The 25,089-nt window shown below is 37.2% G+C and overlaps 1 long non-coding RNA gene across 1 annotated transcript in view; it reads left to right on the top strand.

Moving 5' to 3' along the window:
- LOC134421507 (uncharacterized) overlaps positions 1-25,089 on the top strand; it is a 43,620-nt gene that overhangs the window by 11,968 nt on the left and 6,563 nt on the right. The window contains exons 2-3 of the long non-coding RNA XR_010028608.1: positions 15,724-15,782; positions 19,696-19,941. This is a non-coding gene — a long non-coding RNA (uncharacterized LOC134421507). The remainder of the gene's footprint in view (positions 1-15,723; positions 15,783-19,695; positions 19,942-25,089) is intronic.

Raw genomic sequence — 25,089 nt, 5'->3', positions numbered from 1 at the left:
AAGTGTTGTGAACCCTTATTGATGAGAAAGTGGATTATTGCTCATTAAAACTATTTCCTCCCTACCTATAATCATCTTTTTATCAGGTTCAGAGCCTGAAGAGATATGGAAGTCATATGAGTGTTTTGAGAAAACCTGAAATAGCCTACCTGTGTGAGAGTACAAGAACAAGCTGTTATTATCTGCCCTCCCCGTGTGCTCAGCAGGGTGATGTGAGGCACTTCTGGCCAGGAGCTGTGTAACCTCACTTGTGTGGCATGAGCCCCTCAGCATCCAGGGAATGCTGCTCGCCATGGGAGCCCTCTTAGAGCCTGTGGGCTGGGTGGAGTGGGTGCACAATCATCCCTACCCAGTCCTGAGAACATGCACTTGGTGCTCCCTGCACAGGCTTGAGGCAGAGCCTGGAGCAAGCAGTGCACAGGCACTGAAAGCCTCGTCGAGGCACTGTCTGTGGGTCACTGCGTTTAATGTTGCCATCCAGTGTGGGATACCTTCAGGTATGTGCTGCTTGCATGCACGGGCTCCTGACAGCTCTCTCTAAAGCTGGGAAAGGAAAAATAAAATCTGGGTTCATCCATGTGCCTACACTTGGACATAAGTTGGTTTAACATAGGAATTTAGATCTGTCAGTTCTGGCGTTGATGTATTTTAATATAAAATCCTGTACTAGAGGCAGAGGCAGATGCAACCTTGATGTAAATGGGAGGATTTCTGGAGCTAAATGTAACTCTTTTTTTTTGTATTTGTGCCTCAGAGACAAGTTGCACTTGTTTGTACCTCCGAGATGGTGTCTCCTTTTACCTCACCAGTGACGTCTCCTTTCCCTATGTTCTCTTGATTGCCTTGCTAATCTTCAGAAGGAAAATGGCCAGGATGTTTCATCCTGTTTTTCCTGCAGTTTCAGCTCTTTGGAGCCATTGAGTGCTGCTGGGAATCAGAGCAGTTTTTGGATTGAAGTAAAAGGACAGTAGTCATGTGAAATAGGGATAGAGATATTTGTTTTATTCTGTGTGTGGCTCCACTTTCTAATTATAATGACAACACTTTGAATCATAATGACATGATAATCATAATATCATAATGATAACATGAATCATCATAATGAGTAGTAGAGTACCTAATAATAAAAATGCTTTGAATAAAACCTTGCTGCTCAGTGTGCATAAAAAAAGTGCTCAAAAATGAATTCCAATACATTTGAAAGTAAGAACTTTCATTTAGAAGCATGTAGAGTTCTAGAAAAATTTAAAACTTGGCTTCCGTTAATTGTAGCTTTACTTTCATGTGGTGGTTTTAAAGGTGAAACTCGTTATCTAGAAGGACATGGCTCTTCTTAAAAAAAAAGTAGATGGATGCAGATTTCGACATGAAAAGAAGTTCTGAGAAAGGCATTTTCTGTGGTTCAGTTACTCTAGAATGAAACGCAGGAAAGAATTCATTTTAACAGAAAAATTAACTGCAGTCCAACCTAATATTTATGCCTATTAGTCTTTATAGTGTAAAATTGTTAAATATTAGTATATCCTATATATCAGCTTTGTTTCTTAACATAATATTGGTTCTTATTACAGTACATGCTGGCCCCAAAAGATTCAATTCCAATTCCACTGACTCAGAGGTTTTGTTACTGCAGCTGCAAAACATTGCTTGACCTGTAGCTAAGGCACAAATATAAAATTACAGCCAGAATATTGAAGAGAATTTAGGGTTAATAAAAATACACTGCTGCTGAAGCTGAAAGGAAGTTTGTCTCCTATTTAAGATGAAATATAAAAAGCACCTTGTCAACAGCTTTTGAAAATCTCTCTAGAAAGATGAAAAGAAAATTATTTAAAAGAAATAGAATTCTATGTTCTGTCATCCCCTCATTTTTTTTCCTTTGCAACTTGAAAAACCTATTAAACTTGATGAAAAACAACAAAAGCTTTGGTTCATTAAGTGCCTTCAGTTCAAGGTCTTTCACTGACTGCCTAGGCACTGTTGCAGGCTCCTACTAATTAAGCATGTAAAGAACACATGATTTGTGCTTAGAAAGTATTTTTTACAATTAATTAAGGCAATCTTATAAAAAAGTGTACTTTTTCTAGCAGGAGATCTCACTTTTTGAAATGTTGGATAACTAAGGGAAATGAGTAATGTTTGATAAATCTAATTCTTATCAATTTTTGCAAAAAGAATGTATAAAATATACCTCTTTCTTTAACTTGTCTTGTAACACTTTATTTGGAGTAAGCCAAGCTGATGCTGAAGCAAGAGATGGTGTCTGTTTTAAGGCTTCATTTCTTGTAATGACATTTTAGAGGACTAAAGAGGCTAAAAATGAGCAATTACCTACTGCTTAAGATGCTGTGCCATGGCAGCCACTGCACCAAGGATAATCCAAACAAAGGCTTCCTCAGCATTCCCGGAAACTGCTCCCATTGTTCTTGCTCTGCTGCTGATGTCAGGTGATGATTGGCACTAAGGCTTGGCATGATGAACATTTTCAAGAGCCCCACACGTGTGAAAGAGACTGGAAGGTCGTAAGAAAATCCAGAGAAGTGTTGAGGATTTTCTCACCCAGTCCCCAGCATGGCTGAGCACATCTCTTGGGCAATCAGAATTAAGAGCAGATTTGATCTCTGCAGGAGACATAAATACAGGGCCTAAGTAAAGTGGGCTGGACATTGACAACAGGGAGACCTGAGAGTAGCTTCCTTTAAGTGAGTGGGCTGTAAAAATATGACTTAATCCTGCATAGACTGGTTTTGTTTTTATGAAAGCAATTTATTTTAATATCTAACAAAAAAAGTAAGTTTATTTCTCAAAACTGTCGATGTTTTGTTCAAGTTTCTATCTTTTTTAATGCTCAGTTCAGCCAGTTGCAATAGAAATGAAGATGCTGCTCAAAACCAAGCAGTCAGGGGCTCTTCCTTTTCTGTCTTCAACGTGGTACACAGGTGGTTGATGGGATGGTTGGGGTGCCTGAGATTCTGCGTCTGCATTAATGCTCCTGCTTTTATTCTTTGGTATAATGAATGTATTTTCATTTTATCTAAAATAGAATAATTACTTCTTTGAGTGTGTACTGCAGAGTATAAGAATCTCCTGTAGGACACCAAAGCCCAAGAGGATTATTTTATTGAAATAGTTGTTCTGACTCATGTGCTGAGAGGCACTGACCTGAGGTCCCAAATATTCTGGCTGTGCCATTTGATCTTTGAGTTGTAATGTGCAAGGTGAGCAGCAACACTTTCATTTTTTAAAATAGTTTTGTGAAATTAGTTCCTCAAAATGAGACACATTTCAATACTTTCCTTACACTCCTCCTCTCCTTTCTTCCCTCCTTTCTCTCTTCTCTCTCATTTTCTTTGCATCTCTCTCTATATTCAGCAATTAAAAATCAAACACATGAATATTTTCAGTTAAATTTTTGGCCTTTTAGCATTTTTATTCAACTGTAAAATTATTGTGAGAAGTTGAATATAAGTAATATTTATGAGTATATTATACATACCTGTAGTGAAAAGTTAATTTAATAAAGACAGGCGTTTAAGGCAGAGTCACCCATCTCTTTTATTAGATGGGTTAAAATTATAAACTTCATTTATATTTTTGTTATTTTATAGTCTGTTTCCATCAATAAAAGTGGTCGTTGCTACACAGTGCAAATTGTCTATTGTTCAGATTTTAGGCACTACAGGATTTAATTGATTAATTTAATTGAAATGCATGAAACTAACAACATAAAAATGTTGTTTGCTTTTCAGCATTAGATGCTTAATTAGTGGTTTGGCAGATAGGACAAGTAGGGAGGGTATTTCCTGATGGTGGATAATTCATTAAGTTGAGTGCCAACAGAAAATCTAAAATCCCTTAACTGCCATTAATTAATTACCAGGAAATACCTGGCTCGGGTGGAGGGGGTCATTAAGCTTGTATTCCACGTAAAACTGTGAAAGGTGAAAAGAAATCAAAATAACACAGGCAGTGCATTGTGGCTGTGTCCAGTCACTGGGGCTGTGCAGTGACACAAACGGGCCACCACGTGTGTCCTGTGACCAGCACTGCTCAGGGACACAAAACCAGAATTTCCTGGTGCCTTTGGGTTTAGTGTGCGCTGCTGTAACCAGGATTGCTGTTTTTGTATTCATATTTGAGAGCAGTTAGGCTTGTTAATACCTCAAAGCAAAGGCCTCTTGAATGGTCTAGGAATGTTTAGGCAGTGGCTTCTCCCCTAACACGCATTCACACAGGATAAAATTAGGTTACAAAACGTGTTGCAGGATATCAGGTTGCTAAAGTGTGTCCCTGAGGTTTCTTCTTCTATGTTACAGTCTACAGTTGCTCATTTAGTACTGTAAATTGCTTTACTAAGGGAGACAAAAGAATAGGTAGCTCTTGATGAAAAATCATGTATTATATTCCAATATATCAAAGGAAAAGGGAGGAAAACCCCAATTTCCTCCCATCCCCCCAACAATCCCTTTCCTGAGATGTCTATGTAATTAACCAAGAGAAGTCTTGTTTTTCATTGAAATAGAATCTTTAGTTTGAGGTGTGGTGAATGTGTGATTTGGAGACTTCACGATTCTGGAATACATTTATTTCTGCTCACACAAGTCCATGTGAAAGGAGGACTAAGCCCAGAGAGGCAGCTTTAGTCTCCTTCTAATGTGCATACCCATCCTTCTGGTGACAATAAACACAGGTACATAAAATTGGGGACTGCTGCTATTTTGTATCATCTCAAACTCTGTAAAGATTTTTCTTTTATTTTGTGGATGGTTTGTTGACTATCTGAGCATTTCAAAGTAGGTTGCAATTTACAATTTTAAATTTTTTTTTTATTGGTTAATGTTATACTTGTTAGAGGAGATTTCCTCTCCCTCTTCCCTCCTTCAACAGCCATATTTGGAAGGTACTCACATGCATGTAATCAAAGTTCAGTATTTCAGGTGCTTTTGGAGCCCAAACCTATTTCAAGTTAGAGTAATAAAGGTTACTAAAGAGAAAAAACATAATCCCCAACATATTTCATATCAGGAGAGAGTATATATGCAGTTATACTGGTAAATTCCTTTCCAATTTCTAAATTTCCCATTAGTGGGTGCAAACTTGCCTTAATACAACAAATCCTGGAGTGCAATTAAGACAACAGGAGCACTCTAATTACTCAGGATTTTCACCTAAATTTTTATTTCATAAAATTGGAGTTTGGTGAGGGTTTTCTGAGCTCAATTTGTGTACACAAACTCTTCATACTGTGCAGAAGTATATTTGACAAAACATTTGAATTTGCTTTACCCAAGGAACATTTCCACCACTTTTCTTCACCAGGCTGTGCAATAATTTTTTTCCCACATCCTGACAGCATCAACACCTGGTGGGTGAGCCCTGCAATTTTTCCATCATTGGATTTTCAAGAGAATATGTGTTCAGAGATAGGAAAATCCCTTTAGGCGGTGGTGCAGAAGGTGGAGGCTCAAATGGGACTAAGAAAGAAAGGGGGAACTGTAGGAAGTGTACAGCAAAGAAGTTCATTTCCTTATATTTGTTAAATGAGTGAGTTCCCACACATTCATTTTGGCCAGACTTGTGTTATAATTTTAAGTACCCTTGAGGATCAGCTGATACCGGGCTTGAGCCACTTTGCCTTTTCTTTAATAAAATAAATCAGATTTTCTTTTCCCCAGGATGCTGTGTCTCAGCAAAATTTTAACGCCTTTAGGAAGAATAGGAATTCTAATGTATCTTAAAAACCCCTGCCATGGTTATTCAATGGCTGGTTGTTTAAATCTAAACATTGTTCCCATGGGACAGGAAAAAACTGCTGATAAGAAACAATGCAGTCTAATGGTAAAGATGTTATGATTGTGAGCTTTTCAGTGATCATTCCATTAATTCATGTACTTTCATAACAGAACAAGATATCTTGTACTTATAAATGAAGGGTGGGTATTACTGCGTAAACTGAATACAATGCCTTTCAAGCTCTTTGTTTAGAGGCTGTCTAAATAAACAGCTCAAATCCCTCTATCACTGAGATGAGTGGTGGAACTTCAAAGGCAGAAGGAACAGGCCCAGTTTATCTGATCTAGCAGAGATACAATGGGACAATGAATACAAGAACATTTCTATTTTTTTCAGATGTAAAACCTAAGGACAAGAAAAGAATGCATTTTATTGTTCTGTTTTCCCTGTGGGACACACCTAGGAAATATTACAGTGTATTTATTTTTCTAAAGTGAAGATGAAATTGCAGATTTTATCTGCAACCAGATTCCATTCAGAAGACACAGCTTTGTCTTTCCAGCTAGACAACTAAATTATATTTCTGCTGTAAAAGCCAATATCGTATGGCCTAAAGCTCAGAGCTGCTGATAGCCTTGTCCTAATCTTAGAATCACCAATAATGCAGTTATTAGGAAACCTGATTTTTTGATGGAAACTACCTTTAGAAGTTCATATGGAAACTACCTTTAGAAGTTCATATGGAGAGTAATTGCTATACATTCTTCATGAGGAAAACTGACCAAATATTTGCAATTAGTTTGTTTCCTAGAAAATGTAGAGAGGGTTTGAATGCCACTGGAAATCAAAAATAATTAGTTGTTCTACTTAACTCAAGGCAACGTATTATGTTATGCATTACAGAAAAATAAATCCTCCAGTTTCTTGTAGGTAGCATTTTTTTTTATTAATTCCTTGTTCAAAGTTGCTTTGGCTCTAGTCACAATAGTGTCTAGTATGTTATGCCCTGATTACTTGGTTCCAGCAAAAATGGCCTTAAGATTTGCCAGCAGAAGTTCTGATTAGAAGATGTCCTTATGTTCACAAACAATGATTTTACTGTGACATAAAAAATCTATCTTGAGCATGTGAGGTTCTGAGGATGGAAAAGGTGTGTACAAAGACATGCTTTGTAACTTACAGCTACTGTTAGAGCTGGAGGAGTTCTTGCTGAGGCAATAAACTGCAGAAGGCCCTCAAATTGCTAATGGGAATCTTGGAATTTGAGTTCTTACAGATTCCTTTGCTTGTCTTAGCATTTTATTTCATTATTGCACACTGAGGCTTACTAGGAAATTAGATAATATGTGGCTTTTATTTATTATACTCATTGTAATGCAATTAAGTCTTTATGATTCAGCCTGCAAATATAATGTGTGGGGTTTTATGGGAAATTTCAGTTCAGCTTCCCATGTAAGTGTGTGGGAGGAATATGAGAACATTATTTCACTTTTTGTATCTACTCTCATTCAGTACCTTTCCCATCATATTGATTTTGTACATTCAATTGTACACTTGGAGCAAATTGCCCTGGCACTTAAATGAGCCTGTGGATATGAAGTTTTTAAGCCCTTTTTTCTTTAAATACACCTTTGCTAAGAATCTTTATTAAGGTTTTTCAGCTTTGACTTTCTCTTCACCCGTACCACCTGCTTTTGTATTTATTCTCTAGCACAAATGATGATAAATGCAGCAGAACACTTGTTCTTTTCTTTTAATAGTTGGTAAAGGACACATAGTTAGAGTATATCTTTCAAATAAAAGCATTTTTATTGAAACTTAATTTCATGCCAATGCTTTAATGTCTATCTAATACTGGGAGCTCCTACACCTATCAAAGACCAGAGAATAAGAACAGTTATACTTTCAAAATAATAGAATTCCCATCTCAGGTCTTTAAATTTATCTCTTCTCCACTGTAGGCCTGTGCTGATCTATAGATAGATATAGATATAGATATAGATATAGATATAGATATAGATATAGATATAGATATAGATATAGATATAGATATAGATATAGATATAGATATAGATATAGATATAGATATAGATATAGATATAGATATAGATATAGATAGATATGTATGTATAAAATAATGCAGTTAGAGCAGTGTGTATTGTGTATATCCAAGGCAATGTAGGGTGGAGTGAATGTGAAGTTTGTTCTCATGTAGCTCACTCTAGTGCCAAATTTTAGCTGATAGTTGCTCTTCAGATTTTATTTTTATTGGAATCTACAGTGTTAGCAATCAGAACACACTGGGGATATTTCTATGAAAAACATTTTTATTTTCAGCACCTTTATTAGTTCTGAAAGATGTGAGACTGCACACAGATGGAGTTTCAGATCTTGGGGTACTTGATGGGTTTTGTTGTTTTCACCAGTAAACCAGACAACCTGAACAAACTTATCATTTGGACATGTTGTCAAGAAAATTTCAAGGCATAGTTCCGTGTGCTAAAAGAAAATAACATATTACTTTATTAAACTCAATTCAGCCAACCGTTTTTAATGAATGGAACTATTTTTAATGTATAGAATACATTAATTTTTAAATGTATTTTATACATTAAAATACATTTTAATGTATAAAATACTAATTATTTAAAAAAAGTTTTCTGTGGCTTGATATAATTTGCTGTTCTGCACATTAAATATGTTTTTCATTACTCTGCCTTTTTTGCTGACTTCCAATTCCACTGTCTTTTTCATCTGCTATTCTTAACTCTTGTCTGAAGGAACTCTGCTTTCTTTAAAGACAATTGCAATTCTCTGGTATTACTTCTGACTTTTAAACAAAGCCAAGCAGTAGCTTTTCTCCTTCCAAAACACCATTGTATTTATTGTATGACAAATGATATGTATTAACAAAACTTCAGGACTAATCTGGAGCTCTATTACATGGGATTATGGGGATGCATATGCATGTCAAAGTTAATCTCACTGGAAATAAAACAAGCAGAAGTAAGTCTTCACATCTCTAAATTAGCCTTTGAGCTCAAAGGGAAAAATTTACATTGATATTTCTGAGAAGATAAAAAGATTTAGACTTGCTTTTAATACTAGCTTACATGTGTAAGGGCTAAAGTGATCACAGCACTAGTTCTGCCTGAGAATTAATTCTCAAAGTAGACTCTAGCCATAAGGAAAACTTACCACAAAATAAAAGCATCTTGAAGAAATGACAGAATGAAAGCCAAATGTCAGATATTAGAGAGCAAGCATTTAATTTCTGATTCCTAATTTTTGTTAGATGAACGCTGTGTTGGAAGTGAAGAGGAAGCTCTGAACTGTGGATGTTCTGGAGATGGACACAGAAACCTGTCACTTGTGTCAATGTGCAAACCCCTCTAATTTCAGCAACAAAATGGAGTATTTCCTACCTCTGCTGTAAATTTGAATTGCTTGACTACATACAGTTCTTCACAGGGTTCACAGAGCTATTTTTAAATAGCATAGGAACTGACAAGTTCTTCGTGTTATTTGGTTTGTTCTGGCTTTATAAAACATCAGTAGCAGCTCTTCATCCCAAACTGAATCCTAAACTTTTCCTCCTTGATAATATTTCTGTTTCTAAATAACTAATCACTTATTCAGAATGCAGAGACTTCCATTAAGGTGTGACAATTGTCATGTAATTGGAGAGCACCACTTCTCAGGTATTTTGGCAAATACATGCAATATATGTGACTAAAGATGTGAATCTGTGAAGTCTTTGCTTTTGGGGCAGGTTCCTTCTTGCTATGAAAAGGATCTGCATCATTCCCTGATGATCTCACAGCTGACGTGTCCCATCCTATTGCCCATGTTTTCTTGTTTTACTTCATCAGTTATGTCACTCTTCGACGCTTTTCCTATTGCATTCTCATCACTTTTTCTTATCTCTTTCCACATTTGTTTCCTTGTGCCATTGCCTCATTCAGTACATTACATTCTCCAAGTTCCTTGACAGCTTCTAGATTGATTTCTTTTTTCTTTTCTTCTATGTAAAGGTTTTGTTTAGCCTTTGATTTATTTTCCTCTAGTGCCAGTTCCTTTCCTGCAATTTCAGTTGTACAGTCCTCTTGCAGTGGTATTAACAATTCCCTGCCTTTATTGGCTTGCGCAAAATTAGGATTTTTCAGTCACTTTCTGGGATTTTTTATTCCTCTGTTTCTAGCATTTCTTATTACATCTGGACTTAAAATCATGTTAACCTCAGCTGCAACTGATTCAAGACAAGCATGAGTTTTAACTATACTAAGCTTTAAATATACCAAGGGAATCAATCTAATCAAAACTTCTTTTTCAAAATATTTCTCCAGCAAAGTTTTTCTGCATCCTGCTTCAGTCTCTCTATCTTTCTCCACTAACACACACCCATATATGATTTGCCCTTCTTAAACTGCTTTTTTATAATTTCTGAACTTCATAGAAAAAAAGAGGAGAGTTTCCCATGCTACTTGTACTTTTAGCATAAATTATAGTCACAGGGTAGTTTTTGTGTTGCCCAAAGTATGTATAGATCTTGTGCTAAAAACAAGGGAAGAAATATTTCCTCCATAAAATTCTCTTGACTCTAGAGATTTTCTTTGAACTCGTTTCAGAAAATCTTTCCAGTGTTCTAAATTACATATTAACATTGTAATTTTTCTAGGCTTACTAGAAGGTCATTTGATTATTTGCATCATTTCAATGTTAAAGGCATTTTCGACATTAAAGATTAGGAAAAAAACATATTTGGTCCAACCAAATATGTGAAAATATAGCAACGTTTGTCTTTATTTTTGTTATTGTGAAAATCCTACTAATCTGAGCAAAAATTTCCTGAAATGAATGAATTTATTCAAAGTGAATACAACTTTCAGAGGATGCAGGTTTGGTCTGACTTGTGACCAAAATAAAGGGAAATCTTTTTCATTCATAACTGCTTATTACAGCAGTTTACTGTCAGTGAAGTAAATATTTTACATTTTCTGCAGCCTTAAAAATAACAGCGCATGATTAATAGTAATATAGTGTACTTTTCCATTAAAATATCATTTATAAAGAAAATGACACCTTCCCCTTCATTAGGAAGGCTGAGTAAAAAATTTAGAATTTATAACGTAGGTGTAAATTCAAATAATATTTTCAACTTTCTTATTATGGATAAAAACTTGCATTTTAAACTTGAAGTTAATTTTCAGAATTCAGTGGTGCTGCAACATTAAACAAATCTGCACATACTCCCTGAAACTTCCTAAACAGAACAGACCAAGTTTTATGAATATATTTTGTTTCTTTAATTTTTTTAAATATCATGGCATTTTTTCCTATTTTTTTTTTTTTATCTAAATATAGGGCTGGTGAAAAGGCAATGCAGAAGCTGGGGAGAGAGTTAAATCTTCTTTCTAGTTGCAGACACAGAATTTAATCTGTGGAAAGAACAGTTCCTTCCTTTGCCTTTTCATGCTCTGTTTCCTCACTCTGGAGACTTACTAGACCAGACCAGTCATGGTCTAAAAATGACATTAAATTTAGAATCCCTACTGGAGTTCACCAAGTTATCCTGAAGTAAAGCTGTTTATTAGAAAATGTGCTGCTCTCAAATTCTTCACTGCATTAGGTAGGATTCTTTTCCCCCAGAATTAGATTTTGCTTCTGTAGTATTTATTGCACTCTGTTTTTTGTGGTTTTTGGTTTGTATTTTAAGTTTTGGAAGAGAAGCTAATGATTTTATTGCTACAGAAAACAAATTCCAACAATTTTTATGCAGCTGTTGTTTTTGGATTTGTGGCTGATTTTAGCTTTTGTCATTTTTTCCTTTCTGATTGAGTTTTCCCAGTGTGGAACACACACTATACAGTAAGCAAATCCCAGGGAAAGGCAGAGGCAATAAGGGAGAAACACAGTAACCTGCTAGGAAACAGTGCTTCCTAGACAAAAACCTCCTTCTCCTAGGTTGATACTGGACAGAGAAAATTTGTTGTGCTCACATTTAAAACCAGTTTCTAGCAGGCCAGTTCACTTGTTCCTGCACTGGGCTGTATGTTATCATTTTATGTCCTGATCTCATCTCAATTCCTATTTAATATTTTATGTGTGGCAGTGAAGTTGCATTGGCAGTGCTTAAATTGGCACAAGAGGGCAAAAGTCAAATCTTCCCTGCTCCAAGCTGTGGTTCCTAAAGAGGGAATTTGTGTCCTGTCAGGCAGGAACTTTGCTCAGGCACAGAGGTGCAGGTAAGAAAGCTGCTGGCTCAGTAGGACAGCAGAGCAAACAGTAAAATATAAACTAAAGTCAGTCCATCTGCAACCTGAAAATCCCAGTTGTGAAGGTGGACTGACACCCTTTTCTTCACCAAAAGTTAAACTTGCCTGTGTGCTTGTGCAGTCTGAGAAACTGAGTGAATGTTCTCACAACAGAGGGATCACCATGAGCCCTTTTTCCTGCCTGAAAGCCACAACCTGTGTGAGTGACTTTGTGCTGAAGCCTTGCAGGGCTGATCCTTGACGCAGTGTCTGGCCCAGAATACAGATCAGCTGCTGCTCCACTGCTTTGGCTTTGCTTGTGGACAGTGTGTCAGCTGTAAAAAGAGCTGATGTACACACCTCTACTAATGCCCTGAACAAGGCTCTAATGAAATACCGTAATTGGAGCTTCCACTAATTTTAATGAGATTTCCCACTGGGAGTGTGAGCCCACGAAGACACCGGTATTTTTTGTGTGCTCACTCTGATGTTTCTTAAGGCAGGATCCACAGTGGAGATACATTAACTGCAAGCAGAATTAAGATTCCCATGAATCCTGAGGGGTCCTCAATTCTTTACAGCTTTTCAGTGTAGACAGGAGCACCTCACTAGGGTTCACATGAAGCAAAAGTAGGCCCGCTCTGAAGAAAAGCAGATGATGAGGACAATTCTGAGAGTGAATACAACTTTGTGTTTGTTTGTAACGTGTATAACCATGAAGGGATTAAAATAAGAGGCCTGAATGAGAGCTATTGTTAGCAAAAGCAAAACTCCCTGCAGAATTGGAAAAAAACAACTAGAGAACCAAAACAAACTAAGAAACAAAGAGTAAGCAGGTGCAGAAAAAAGAAAAAAAAAACCCAGAAATTTATTTAAGCATTTTAAATTTTGAAAGTAAATCTGTTTCCTCATTGTTCTGAAAATCCAGATCATAATTACACTGATTTACTGTCCTCTTTGATGCTTTTGGCTGCCAAGTTGTAACAGAAAGTGAATAATTTTGCTGAGAAGAGGACAATTTTCCTCTAAGTTTGAATTCTCTCCTTTTTCTTTAACTTGTTTTTATGGGTATCTACTTCTTTCTTATTTAGGCAGCTTTAGGGACTTTATTGTAATTTTTAGCCTTAAAAATGAATGCTGCAATGAATTCCATTGTCATTAGTAAAACAAGGAGTCATGTAGAAAACCCAAACAAAATCCAAGGCACAGGGGAGTTAGACATATATAGTAGGAATGGGCCTCTGTCATGGTGAACTTATACTTGGAAGGGACCAAATAATAAGAGAAATGTTATTATCTCATTTAAGAATGTGGGATGAAGAGCAGAGCAATGATGTGACTTGACTAATGGTGTAGGTCTGAGCTGGGAACAGAATCCAGACTGCCTGACTCCCCAGGCAGAGCATTAAACAGATTGCCTTTCTCTCCTCCTTGACAGATAACTGAGGGCTACCTGTCTAACAGCCTGGATTTGGTGAAACACACACTCTGTATTTGATTTAGTGAATTGTCTTTTACCACCATGATGGTATTTTCTAAAAGAATCCATAGTGAAACTCACTGATTATAAATGGTTTATAGGTTCAGAGTGTCACTACTGTAATGATATTTCTTTCTAAGCAAAGTGACTGTATCATGTCAGAAGACACTGGTGTTTATCTTTCAGGGAATAAGCACCAGAAAATGCTGCACAGGATTTCTGTTCTTTCTAAGCAGCCCTTGTTAACATTTAACCCCAAAACACATGGTTTAAGTCTGAAGGAGCAAAAATAAAACTGTTGCCTCTAAAATGGTTTTAAATATATATGCAAAATTCTATCTTTTTGGATTTAGCATTATCTAGTGTGTACTGCAGAAAACTCCTTTAAAACCAACCACAGTGATATAACAGTGCATGTCCTAAAGAAATGTTCCTCCAGTTTTCCTCTATAAAATCCATTCTTCATTTGTAAATTAGAATCCCAGTCCTGCTGGAGGCTGAACTGGGTAGGTTTTAGCCTGAGATACACAACTTGGTAAAAGGAAATTACCTAAAATTAAACCAAACCATGTTTAGAGCAAACTAAGACTCACAAAATAAAATAAATTTGTTGCTCAACTCCACAGAAGGTGTATAGAATGGTGAACAGTACAATCTGTAGAAATGGGGGTTGAAGCAGAACTTTCTTTACTTAGTACAGTAACTGTGACAAAAGCTGGAGCTTGCACATTATGCATTCCCAGACATGTCCCTGAGCTATCTTTAATGAATGCTCTTCTCATTAATTTAAATGCTGCCAACATGCAGCTAGCAATAAGATAATTGAAGAAGTTCTTAATTTAGAAGCAGGCTCTCTGGTTATTCCACACGAAGTAGCAGAGCTATAAATTGTTAAATTCAAGGCAGGGATATGAATTTTCAGAGATGCATTTAACAGCACTGGGGAGAGGGGGTAGGGAAAGAAAAGAGAAATGCTCACTGCTCTTCAAAGGAGGAAAGTGACCACGGGTTTGAAGGACTATAAATTGATTTTCCTAAGGCCTACTGTCTTCCAGCAGAGACTTCATCTTTATGGTAATTAAAGCTTTTGGGGTAGGAGCTCTCCTTTTGTTTTGTCCTTGCTCAGCAGTAAGGGAGCAATAAATTGAGGGACCACAGTAATTCACTAGGAGGAACATTGGGGAGACTATGACATGAATGCAGGTGATACATCATTTCAAGGACATTGTAGCAAAGGAGAAAAATTCCTTCTTCCTTCTGCTGGTGAATTCAGGAACTTTTCATATTTGTTACTCGGACACCTGCTGCCCAAAACTTGGCTTTGTGCAGAGGGTTACCACTCTTCTCATTCATTTAAATAACTTCCCTGGATTAAATCCTGAGTTTACTGTCAGTTATCTCTAATTTCCATTTTAGCAGACATGTGAGAGTGACCCAGCATTGTAAAGCAGCTCATGTTGAAATATTTTTCTGTAAAAACTTTCAGATGTAGGGAAGTTCAGAGGCTTTAATAGGAAACCAAAAAACCTGTCTGCTTTCTTGCTGGAGATTGCTCCAAAGCATTATGAAGATTAGAATTTCTACCTCTTTATAATCTGAATTTAGCTGGCTTTGCTTTTGTGACATTTTATGTCAATCTGGTAGAGAAGTGATTAAATAGGAATTAATTTTGAAATATTTTGAAATATTTTAGCAGAATATTTTATCACTAATTCTTCTTTAGAATCCTTAATTCTTTAGAAGAATAAGTGATGTGAACATGTAACATCTGATAATGAATTTCTACCTCTGTGCATCAAAATCAACAAGGTAGTGACCTCTTTAAAAATGTTTAAAATGAGAACAACTCTGGATTTTCTTTTGTTTTAAAACAAGAGAAATCCCCATACATCTGTAATTTGTTTTTCTAATAAACCAGGAAAAATAGTTCGATTTAAATATTGTTTGATGTAAAATAACTGAATTTCAGCAAATCTGGCTTCTAGCCTGGCTTTGTATGACCATATTTGTCTAATACAAATGATGCAAAATTTAATATTGTACTGGAACTACATTTTTAATTGTATAGTTCTTTGTGTCTAAGAAAAAATTCAAAATTAAAAAAAAAAATTGAAAAAGTCATACTTAATGTCATTAGTTTAATATCCAAGTGTAACAAGCCTATGGATAATAAACTGATATTTTAACATACTGGGAAGCTCTTACCCTGGCCATGTGTACCTAAATCTGTTTCAGAATGTTCTGTTTTTTCTTTAGGAGTCTGCTTCCTCAGCTGCTGTCAGGCAGGCACTGCTGGCTGGACACGGCGTGTGCAGGTGGGTGCAACCCTGACCATGTAAATACAGCTCAAAAGGTGAGGATAAGGAACAGGAGAGAGATTTTTCTGTGCTCTTTAATGTTACTGCCATGAAACAATCTGCTTCAAACACCCTTCTGGCCATCCCTCATGGTGCTGGCTGGCACTGAGAGAGGAGAAACCATCCTGTGGCAGCAGGAATTCCACTCAGTGCTTGGCTGGAGGCTTGGTTGTGGAGCCAATGACAAAAGGAGATGAGGAACGAGGTTCTCAACAGGTAACAGGAAGGAGAAGACAATCAGGCTGTTAAAGCTGGGTCCTTGTTGTGCTGGCTGGTTCGAAAAGGGAAAATGTGGGAGACCTCTTTGAAAGGCTATTTTGCAAACCACTGTCTGTGGTTTGAGCCAGGGTGCTGCCAGTTTGGAGCTCTCCCTCCTGCATGTCCACTGTGTAGAAAAAAGACCACAGTAGGAATCTATTTGCAGTAGTTGGATTTTGATGAAATTTCTTATGTTCAATTTTCCCCCTGTTCCATCAGCTCAAAGATATTTTCTCTGTTATTTAATAATATATGCTTTCATTGTTTAGGATTATTCACTAAAAACTTGTGTTGATTTATATGATTTGAAAATGATAAAAATAAAACTTCAGGGTTCAAGTCTGCTGTTCCAGGTTAGATTAATCTTATACATATATATATATATATACATCAACCTAATATGAGTAGGAATCACCTGTGAAATTTTTGCTTTCCTTCTTTTTCTTATTTTTAAAAAATTCTCTTGTTTTCAGCAGAATATAAATGCCATTAAATTTTATAATTTTGGAGGTTATTTGAAAAGTCTCCACAACTCATGCAGAGGCACATTGAGCTGCTGGGGTAAAAGTTAAAGAACTGGAAAAATCACAACAGCCATAGAATTCCCAGTCTTTTTGATGAATGGTTCAGAGGAAATATTTGTGATTATAATTCAAAACCACAGTGATTAATTCTCAGATTTTTTGGAGATAATATTGTTAGCAATTTTCTCATTCTGGTGTGTCAAAATGTCTGACAATGGGCAACATAAAGAGGAATACAAGAAATAACCAACCCACTGTATGTTTTTTGGGTGTATTCGAGAGCACAACTCCTGACCAACTGTCCAAAATCTCTTGTTTTCCACTGGGGTTTTTCTAAACAAGATCCTTGGAGCCCCACAACAGCTTTCTTCTTCTTATTCCAGCATTTGATGCCACTTTCATCAGCTACTCCAACACTCAGGTTCCTCATCTGAGTCCTGTTCTCTCCAAATCTATAGTAACTATTTAAATACTAAATAACAAATTTATTAATGGGTTACATGCCTTGGTGGCAGTGCATGAGATGCTGTAATTATTTGTTGTACCTTACTTCTTCTTTCCCTTACTTTTTATTAATTGAATCAACTAAGATTATAAATTATTCTTTTATTCCTATCAGGAAAAATAAATTGATCTGTGGAATTTGTTGCTTAATAAATACTCAGGAGAATCAGTAAAAAGATTTTTTTTTTCCCTAAGAATTCTATGTTGGGCAGTTTTGAGTTTCCAAAAACATAAGTATCATCTGGTTCCTGGAAAAAATCTTGCAAATTTCTTCTTCAGCAAACAGGCAAAGTTTGCACAAAATAAAAACACTTTTGACAAAGAGAAATGAGTCCCAAAGTCAAATCCCAGTATTTGAGAAGTGCATTTTTTTAATACAACAATTCTGCTGTGAAAGCAAGTGATGAAATTGGAGTTTAGAAACCATGGTGTTTTTTATAGCATTCCTGGCTTCCTTTTTACTTTATAGCTGGCTTCCAGTTGATTTAGTATTTCACATCAATCATATTTCTAAATGAATTCTGAAGAAAGACTTGGGAATTGTCAGATGATAGAAGATCAGTCTTGATTATAAATAAAATTACATTTTCCTCTTTAAGTAGGATAGCAAATAAAAATTCACCTTGACTTTTGTTCAGTTAGACCTATGGCTAGGGAACAATTCACCTAAAGTCCTTAAAAATCTGTGACTCAGTTGCTAAAAAGTCCATCTAACAAACCCTACTGGCTTTTGTCAAAAAATGGGCTGAGAACTTTATATGGTGCATAAAGCCCTTTTTTATTGTGGGATAATTTGGTGAGTTTCCCACAGTCACTAAGAACTCATGAATCTTCAGCAGGTTCCTGCCCAAGGTTACAGCAAGGGAGAGACTTTTCAAACATTGCTCAGAGCTATGTGTACATTCTTGGTGTTCCTTTGACAGAAACACTTAATGCTTATTTTGGGTCTCATTACATATTGAGCAGTACATATATTTAGAATTAAATTATTTGGAATCCCCATGTAAATTTAACAGGGTTAATGTAAGGCACTAACTCTGGCCTTTCACATGTTGGTTGGTAAAATCCTCTGATCAGTACCTTTGATCCAAACCTTTTAAAGACACTTCCCTGAACATTCCAAAGCAATCTATTTTTGCACTGACATTCTACACCAAAGAAGGTATTTTGGTGTGTTTCATGTCCTGGTGCTTACACACACTGTGATCATTTCTGCCACAAACAATATTTCCACTAACTGTGAAAGAAATGTGCAATTTATGCTGTGATACATCCTCATTCAGAGCGTTCCATCAAGAAATCCAATTGCTGATGGTTGAGCATCCTAACTGAGAAGAGCTTTTTCTCTCTCCCTAGCACTCAGTGCTGTTGCTTTGTGCTGCTGTGGGGCTCCAAGACTCTGTGCTGGCTGGTTTTTATTTCTTTATTTTCTTAAGAGAGGGTGGTGTTTGGGGGAAGATTATTTTCTGGTCAAAGTGTAAACCCTTCAGTGTGGCAGCAGTGCCTCTCCAGATTGCTCCTGCAGTTAGTCCTTTATGGAGTTTTGAACATTGCAGAGTAAAAAGAAAACATTATATTAAATAATCTAGTTATTTAAGCACCAATTATCACTCTTAAGGTGGAGTTTTGTGTGAGAGTTCAGTCTGGGTGAAAAAAGATGGAACAATGAAAAGCACATCATCTCTTACTGCAGCCAAATATTTGTAAACTGAAGTTGCTGAGAGTGTAAGTGGTAACAGTCATCTTGCAAACAGATGGGACAGTCCTGTGTTTGTGAACTTTTGCCCCAGGAAGAAAGAGAGTAAAGGAAAGAGGAGAAAGTACAAGAAATGCTTAGTAATTATTGCTTATTGCACAGTATTACCTTGCAATGATTATTTTGCTCCGGCATATGTGTATAATATTCATGGAAATAGTTTCAGAGTAATTCAGATATCACATGTAGGTGTAATTTTGAAAATTGCCACTGGAGGTTTGTATCATTTTTGGGTTAGTTCCTTTTTCTTAGTCACAGTACACAGTGTGACAGAGTGGCTACTAGACTACTAATGATGTCATGGATTAAATTGCATTCTATAAACAGAAATTCACACTCTGTACTTTCAATTGAATGGAAAAATAATTTAAAATTTGCCATAAAGAGTCTGCACTTTCTGTATGTTAAAATCTACTTTGCAGTCTTAGTAAATTAAATTCATAGGGTTTGTGAAGTTATCTTAGAGTGGTCTGAAATTTAGATGAGAAGGTAATGAATTCAAGGGTAATCATTTTTCTGTGCAGCGATGTTAAGTGCTCATCAACTTTAAGGCATGAACTTGGTTGCAGAATATTTTAACTTTTGATGGTTTAGAATTCCCTGTGCACCTTGGCTGCCATTCATGCAGGATGTTGGTGTTCATTGATAGGGATTTTTATATCCTGTTTCATAACTGGCAATATCCCACTGTTTCATACACAGTGAAGTCATTAAGACTTCCACATGTGGTTAGGAAGGAAATTCTTTCTACAGAGATTTCTACATGAAATCTGTTGGTGGGTTTGTTCATTCCTTTATGTTCTCTGAAATATGCTTTATTACTTTGCAGCATCCTAACAGGGTCATCCTCTCTCTAAAACTCCATTGACACCATTCCCCAACCATTGCAAGCTGCCCACAGGCTTTCACCATAACCCCTGAGACACAGCCAGCACAAGGCAGCTGGGGATGACCTGAAATTCATGCTGAAGGCAGAGACACTTCTACATTCAGAGCCTCCAATTTCCACTACCAAGCTGGTCAGCCCATGAAGAAGCGGGAAACGGCCTTTTATCTTTCAAAGTAATCACCAAAAGTAAGTGCTATTTTAGGATAAGGCTTAACTAACTTCACTTGGGATGCTGCTGCCTCTTTCAGAGTTCAGTTTCCACTACCAAACTCAGTGTTTGTTTTCATGCACTGTTTGATATCAGGTCCACTATACCAAATAGCATGAATATTGTAGGTCTTCCAAGAGCTTTATGCCTAAAATTTTTTTTGTTAGTGAAACCAGCTCCTTCATGGAATATCAGTTTTTTAGTTCTGCAAAACACTTGTTTAGTAGGGAATAATTTGTATAAAAACTGTTGAGTCAAAATCATTTAGGGGCTTTGGTGACCAGTGACCCCTAGCTGTTTTCACTGCAGCCTTATGCCATGGAGAGGCCCCTCTCATGTTTGTATTTTCATTAACAAAGCCCCACATTTACACTGTGAAGATTTCCAGCATTGCATGTTGCAATGAGAATAAAATATGTTGTTACTGTACTGTCTCAAACACACACAGCCCCTCCATGGAGCATTCTGCTCATGTGGATACCCTTTTCAAGAACTTCATAGCAAAGTCTGGTCATTTGTTCAACAAAGGTAAGTTTAAAGAAGTTTAATTTGTGTAATCAGGCTCAGACTTTGTGCCAAAGGGTCTCAGGTAACCAGTGAAACGTGTTCAGCAGGAAAGGGCCAAGAGGTTAGGAGGTTTGGTAAAGAACATTTGCAAATCTTATTATTTCTACTCTAGAATTCATAAATTCCAGCTGCACAAAAGTTGTCAGTTTAAGGACGTTCCCAATAAAGGATAGACAACTTTTAAGCATCAGATTATTTATCAGTCCTAACTGTGTAGCTAGGAACTCTAATAGGCAGAAACAGAACAATTTCTAGTCAGCAGAACTTCTGAGAAAGTTTTCAAGCTTGTTGCTCTAAATTAAATGAGCATTTTTCAAATGCAACCAAATGTTCTGAATTAAGGTCAGAACATTGAAAAAGTAGTAACTAGAAAAGGGAACAAAGCAAGCTGCTTTCTGTGGCTTGGTTTCTTATAGAAGACAAAGCACAGATTACAAAGGGTCCTTGACATGGTGGCAGGACATGAAAGAACTGCATTGAGGACTGGAGCTACTTTCAATAACACAGCTGGAATGACTTTAATAGAACTCTCAAAAAAGCTTTTTGGGATATTTGGAACATGCATGTTCTCTTCATTTAAGGTATATTAAAAGTTTCTGCAAATACATTCAGTACTACTTAGCCTTATAGTCTATAGATAGCATAACAGAACTCTTTAATTTCCATGGGAATATTCTTATGCTTATTTCATTGTGAGTTTCAGATGAAAGATCGTGGGATTTGGGGTTTTCATGTATATACATGTGATTTAAAGCATTTTTAATGAAAATACAGTGTAAAAGCTGCTCATGTGAGCACTTGATTCTGGGAAAGAAAATAAAAACAAAGGTTGATTTAAAGATAGTGTTAAGATCTTTGGCAGTGGTTTCTTGTAAATGACTTTACCTTTTGGAATGTAGAAATACAAATACTACAAGAAATTCATAATAGTTTTATTGGGCTGGTACATATTGTTTAGAAGTACGTATGTTGGCTTAGTATAATACTGCACCAGTTGTGACTGGCCATGACTGGGTTATTCAAGCTCTCTCATTTATTTTAGCCAATTAGTTTGGCTGCTTATCAGGAAGTGACTTCAGTAAGGAGGCACAGTAATTCAATTATCAAGCACTCCTTTTCTTACCCTTCCAAGAAAATGCATATGAACTCAATGTAAGAAAAACATTTATTTGCAGCTTCTTGTCTGTGATAACTCATTATGTTACATGCAGCATGATTCACCCCAGAATGCTAATCTGTCATGGAGGGTGGGAGGAGGAGAAGGAAAAATTCTAACACCACCTAAAATATATCATTGCCATGTAGGCAGTGAGAGCATTTCCAGGAGGAATAGCTCAGTTATCTGTTTGGAGGAAATTCCTTCAGCCCCTGGGCCTTGCATCTTTTGTTTCTGATCACCTTGAGACAAGCAATTAGTAAATCTCCACCTGGGGAACTGTTTTGCCCTCAGGGCAGCTCCTGCTCCTTGTGAAAACTCAATTTGGATTGGTGAAATTGTAACGTGTCCTCTGAATATTGTTGTTAATACATTTTAAGAAACTGAAATAATGATGAGGATTGAAGAGTGTTCAGAGCATTTCACAGTCACTGGTCAAAGTTCACACTCTCTTGCTGTCAGTGAGAAGGAAAAAAGTAATATAAGACTAAATTCACAACATTGCACAACAGGCAACAGAATTATCACTCCTAAGAGAAAACCTATCTTTGTAGAAAACTTCAGATGTCTGTGAGTTATTTTTTTATGGTCTTTACTGTCTTTATTTCACACATATAAATTCACAAAAAAGAACTACCAATACTTTGGGTTGGAAAAGACCAGTGTCAAATTCAGCTGCATTTTTATTCAGGAAGACAAGACATCTTCATTCTGCTTTGAGTGCTGTGCATGGCTTCAACATGCAACTACCTGATGGAAGATCACCATTTGTATTGCAAAAGTTGGAAAGAACTTATTTTTTAATATCAATTTATAGCAGAGGGACCCTCCAGTGGTTTTTGTGGTTCAGAGTACATAAGCTCTCCAATGTGCTTTCCATGTGTGCTCAGCAATGGGCCAGCAAGGTCTGTGAAGTAGCCATGCTGCAGGTAACAGGAAGAAAGCTGTAAGTGAGCCCAGAACTCCTGCGTCCACAGCTGGACATTGATCATTCTGGGCAGAAATACAGAGAAACAAGAAAGGGCACTTAGCTGTAGGAGAGAATAAATTTATCCAAAGGGCTGTATTGTATGAACAGATTCAAAATAATTAAATAAGGAAGAAAGGGAATATTTTATCTTCTTTAAAACTAGGATTTGTAAGATGCTATGTCAGATATTTTTCCAACAGTTGGTGTTCTTCTGTACCAATTTAAAGAACCAGGCAGAATACCAACTTGTGGCCCTTTGGACTCTCTCTTGCAGCAGGCTGTGATTTGCCAACTTCTCCACTTCAGATACATTTGCCCTGTGCTCAGTACCATGAGAATGTGGAGATTTATTCAGGAACCTAAAAGAGGAAACAGATCATCACAGAGACTCAGGGCAACATAGGAAAGAAACAGGAATGTCACCCCATAGTGTGGGTTCTCTGCTTGCTTTTTTTACCTCAGTTGGGGTCAGGATTGAAGGCACTAGAGATAATGGTTCATGTTCAGACTCAGGTGTTTATTATTTCTTATCAGTGTCACAGCCTCACAGCCTTCTGAAGTCTTTCATTAGCAAGGCACAAAATGGCTAACTATCTCTTGTTACAAGGTCTTTTAAGGCCAAATTTTCCAGTTAAGAAATGACTAAATTATTTTCCTTTTAACCCAAAAACTCATCACTTGAAGCCCACAGTGTGGACTTTTCTGTCCAGTTACAAAATATCACCCAAACCCATGAAGAAGGAAGAAGGTGAAGAAGAAAGAAGAAGAAGGTAAAGAAGAACAACCTGTCTTCACCCTAAAACTTCCATCTTGCTTCATATTTATTACTATATTCTAAAACCCCAAACTCTAAGTATTCCACCCTGTGATATTACACGCTTCTAACCTACTACAGAATCCCAGTGCTATCAATGAATTTTGGAAACACTCTCTACAGCCCCAGGTCAAATGCAGTGCTCTCCTGGGAGTCTGTGTCCCTCAGCACAGAAAGCCCGAAATTCTCAGCATCCAGGGTTCTAACATGTACCTAAAGGATAATGGAATTGGTGCTACTGAATATCAGGATCTGGGGAGCATGCAGATTTCTGAGTGTGCAGATTTGAAGATTTCTGAGTGTGCAGATTTCTGAGTGTGGAAATTTCTAAGTGTGCAGATTTGCAGATTTCTGAGCATGTAGATTTGCAGATTTGTGAGTATGCAAATTTGCAGATGTCTGAGCGTGCAGATTTGTGAGTGTGCAGATTTCAGATTTCTGAGCATGTTTCTCAGCATGTTTCTCTGCATGTTTCTCAGCATGCAGATTTCTCTACGTGCAGACTTGCAGGTTTATCAGCATGCAGATTTGCAGACTTCTCAGCAAGCAGATTTCTCAGCATGCAGGTTTGCAGATTCCTCAGCACACAGATTTGTGGCGGGTGCCAGCGGTGTCGCTGCCCGGCTGCCGGCACAGCGGTTCCCTTGGAAGGGAGCCCTGGTGGAGGTTTGTGCCCAAGGGAGCTGCATGAATCAGCAATCTGCCACTGCTGCTTTGGAGGGATGAGAGCTGGGCCGAGCTCCTGGTGAGCAGGCTGAGTGGTTTTGTTACTGGGACAACGGGGGTAAACTTCAGCTGTGCGCAGACCTTTCCTAGGAGAGTACTGGCACAGTCCAGCTGGGAGCAGAATTGTCTTGTGCAGCTTGTGCATCACAGACACGAACAAATCTTAGTGCTGTTGTGATCAGATGGAGAAAAATATTTGGAATCTAATTAGGTTGGGCTGGGGGAAGGAAAGTCTGGAGTCATGGATAAGCCACATTGTTTGAAATTGTCTGAAAAGACAAAAAAAATTCTTTTGCAAAAATTATCTTGGCAAATTCCTCTCATTTCCAAGAGCAGACAGATGAGTGTTTTAGATATAAAGTATGACTCACAAATTGAATATAAACCTGGAATGTTTTAAGGATTTCAATGTACTGACTAAAAGGACAAAGCCCAAAGCATCTCTCTGCTTTGTGTGACATCAGAAAACATGAAAAAACCCTGCAGCTTTCTTATTTTGCCCCAAATATGAATGCCATTGTAATGATTTTTTAAAAGTCTAGGGTTATTATTCAAGGTAAGAAGATACAAAATAATATAAAAGATATTAAGTCATTGTGCTGTTATCTCTTGAAGGGTATTTCAGCTGACAGAGGGCAAGTTTAGATTCGATATCAGAGCTGACTCAACACTGCTGTCCCAGGCTGCTCCTAAAGCTCCAAGAGGCTGCTGGAAGGGAGGGCAGGGAGCAGCTCCAGGCAGAGCCTCTGGAAGCTGAAGGAGGCAGCTGGAGTTGGTGTCAGAGCAGATCTGAGCTCTAACAGGACTGTATTGGTATCAGGGGGAGCCACAGTGCAAGGCAGGGATATGAAAACCGGGATCTGCACCAGTAATTGGTGATGAGAGTAAATTTA

The sequence above is a fragment of the Melospiza melodia genome, chromosome 8, assembly GCF_035770615.1.
Source record: "Melospiza melodia melodia isolate bMelMel2 chromosome 8, bMelMel2.pri, whole genome shotgun sequence".
Classification (NCBI taxonomy): Eukaryota; Metazoa; Chordata; class Aves; order Passeriformes; family Passerellidae; genus Melospiza; species Melospiza melodia.
Note: the sequence above shows the minus strand (reverse complement) of the source record. Positions and strands in the feature narration are given on the sequence as shown.